This window comes from Aplysia californica, unplaced genomic scaffold (genome assembly GCF_000002075.1).
Source record: "Aplysia californica isolate F4 #8 unplaced genomic scaffold, AplCal3.0 scaffold01378, whole genome shotgun sequence".
Classification (NCBI taxonomy): domain Eukaryota; kingdom Metazoa; phylum Mollusca; class Gastropoda; order Aplysiida; family Aplysiidae; genus Aplysia; species Aplysia californica.
In genome coordinates this window covers 41,247-44,358 of record NW_004798648.1, presented here as the reverse complement: position 1 = coordinate 44,358, position 3,112 = coordinate 41,247, and the positions used below count along the sequence as shown (strand labels likewise).

The following is a 3,112-nucleotide window of genomic DNA, read 5'->3' as shown; positions in this document are numbered from 1 at the left end:
TCCTAACTGCTGTTTTTCTGCCACACCCCTGATCTTCTGGTAGGAAAGATCTACACCTAGCCTTCTCGGACAAGGGCAAAAAATCTCGGAGGGCCCGTGTGCAAGTTGCGCACGTTAAAGATCCCTTGGTGGTCTGAAATCGATAAGAGTAGGCTTTGGCCGCCACCCAGGCAAAATTCAAAATTTCCTACCAACTGAAAATATTAGGTGTGTCCCGCGCGCTCATATGACCTTATGCAGTTGTGAGCGTCGTAAAACACTTTACAAAATAAACAATGCCTTGGCCTTGACTAGCGGTGTGGAAGCAGCCTACACTCTGAACGGAACGGTCCAAATTGTTGGGAATTTTTCCTGGGTTTCTGGGAAAAACGAACCATTACGTTGTGTTATTTGTTTCTTCTTTCCAATCAAACATCTTCCATTATGTCTCTCCTTTTTTTTTGTTCTTCATTTACTTGTTACCCAACGAATCTTCAGCACGTATATGATCTAATTGCGTTACTAGTTCAGGAAAACTTTTATTTCAACTGAAGCTTACAAAAGGAAAAATTTTCTAAATGGAAATGTGAAGACCCTACATTAGTCATTAGTAAATTGTCTTTACAGGATTTTCTATAGAATTGGGAAAGGTATAGTACATTGTCACTAAATTTTAGCATATGAACTTAATATGTTGTTGGTTGAACCTGATTACTGTAAACTTGCACTAGTCAGGGGAAAGTTTAAGGAACAAGGGTGCAGCTTTAGATGTAAGAAATGACTACATATATGATAGATACAAAGACCAGAGAGCTATATATACATATATATATATATATATATATATATATGGAAAGCTCTTTGAAAAAGGTATAACATATATGCTGAAAAAATTCACGATTTCAACATTTCTCCCCTAAAATCTATTGGAAATCTCGGAAACTGCCCAGGACCCGACGAAGCCATTTTCACTGACTTGCAGAGTCGCGACCACTGGTGGTTCTTAGTTAATAGATTATCTTTTGTCTTCATCTGGCTTAAAAAGAGTTCTAATAACTACAAGAGGTCCTTCTTTTTAAAATTAGTGCACTTTCGTTCAGCGTTGGTATTTTCTGGGTTGGTGTAGACTGCGTTTGGAAACCGCCGAAAGACAAAGATGCTCAACAATGATAAAAACTTTCCCATGCAGGAACCAAACTCGCATCTCTATCGCTTACTGGTGAAAAGCCCAACCATTACTCCACAGACAGCAGTAAGTAGAGATCAGTTCTGTGGGTGAGTAGAATTTTGATTATCTCTGTCTTATCAGCTGGGAAGTTGTATGTCTCTCAGCCGGGGTTGGCCCCAACAAGAAGAGTTGATTCCCGCCCCTGTCCACTTAAAAGCTCATTTTTTTATGAGTAGTTTTATTGGACAATGTTGATCGAAGGTACCCAAAAAATTTAATTTTCAGTTTTCGAGAACGCTCGAGCTTTGGAAATGACCCAAATTTGTCTGCCGTTTAAATACGTTGGTTGGAGGAGTTTGATTAAAGAAAAGAAAAAGAAAAGGAATCAGTTCTTCAAATGCATCTAAGATAAATACATTTTAATTCAGGAACAAGTATAGTGCATTTATTTACTTCTTCTGTTATCTGTATTTTTCCAGCGCTGAAGACAGGGAACAGTGAGGTCAACATCTACTACCTCAGTCAGAAGCTAAGGTTGGAGACAAGGTCCTGCTTTGTTATTAGATGGTGAGCGTCTTGTTTTTCTGTACCGCAGAAGCCTCGGTTTGAGTTTTGAGTGTGAGTAAAGACGAGCATGTCGACACAGTAACGGCCATATAGTACTTTTTTGCGTGTTGTTTTAGTTTTTTACGGCTCTTGCAACACAATAAAGTCACATAGGTGCCGAAGATTAGAGGTGTCACAAGAGAGTGACAAACACAAAAAAGAAGGAGAGGAGATAGGGATGGTAGATGTTTGATAGGAAATAAGGAGCAAACCACACTAGAGCACCCGCCAACCACCCTCTCATATAGTGCAAGGGAGAAGCAAGATAATTGGGCAGAAATGACAGAGGGAAAGAAGAGACGCAGGACCTACAGTGGTGACCTCCAGCCCAACAGCGTGGATGTCTGTGTCGGGCAGTTGTCGGGAGTACGTGCCATAGTACGTAAGCACTTCCCCATTGCATGAGTTTGATTCTTGCATGGCCCTACTGAAAACCGAGACCCCAGATACGTATGCTAGGTTTGCTGAGTTCTGAAAAGAGAGCTTTTACTGTCATTGACCAGACGCTTGGAATTCAACTCCCTGGATGGGTGCAAATATCAGCATTGAGAAATCTCGAGTGAAAACTGGTCTCTTCCCAGATTGTATCACTTGAAGTCACATTCTCAAAAGCCGTTTCTATCAAAGATTATTTCAATTGAAATCTGATGCTCAAAGGCTGTTTCTATCAAAGATTATTTCAATTGAAATCTGATGCTCAAAAGCTGTTTCTGTCAAAGATTGTTTCAATCGAAATGTGAAACCCAAAACCTGATTGTTTCTGGAAACCAAAAACCTGATTGTATCAAATCTGGTTTCAATCGCAATCTGAAACCCAGAACCTGATGGTATCAAAGATTGTTTCCATCTGAATCTGATGGGGCCCCTCAAACTATTCCGAAGTAGGAGTGGGCGGGATCCTAGGAGGACTGGCAGTAACTCTAGCACAGGGCGGGGATGAGGGACAGTTCTTGATAGTTGTGTGATAAACCCGACTCTGCCTTTGTCTCCGCGCGGTGGTACAATTTGCCTCGTCTGTCCTCTGTAAGGGTTAGGGTTAGCTTCTCTTCTTTCTTTTTTAGGTTTAACGCTATGTTCCCATAATTTAGTTGAGAGGGACAGAAACATCCTCATTTTTAATTAAAAACTTTAAAATTTAAAATATGTTCCCATCATAATCGATGTTTCCATTTGGTGCATCATGATCTCTCTGCTCCAGTAAAATTCAGAGCTCTTGGACAATGCTCACAGATGCAAAAAGCACCAGAAGTTAGGAGATGAATATATATATATAAAAAAGTTTGTAAAGACATATTTCCATATATTGAGTTAATGTGTACCAACGCCATATATTGAGTTAATATGTACCAATGCCATATA

The 3,112-nt window shown here is 40.0% G+C and overlaps 1 long non-coding RNA gene across 3 annotated transcripts in view; it reads left to right on the top strand.

Annotated features, from left to right (window-relative positions):
- Positions 1–3,112, top strand: part of LOC118477208 — a 35,653-nt gene that overhangs the window by 15,642 nt on the left and 16,899 nt on the right. The window contains exons 1-2 of one of the 3 annotated variants that reach the window (XR_004859417.1): positions 1,132–1,231; positions 1,627–1,714. This is a non-coding gene — a long non-coding RNA (uncharacterized LOC118477208). Of the gene's footprint in view, positions 1–1,131; positions 1,715–3,112 lie in introns of those variants that run through there. The other 2 variants (XR_004859416.1, XR_004859415.1) reach the window with 2 other exon arrangements.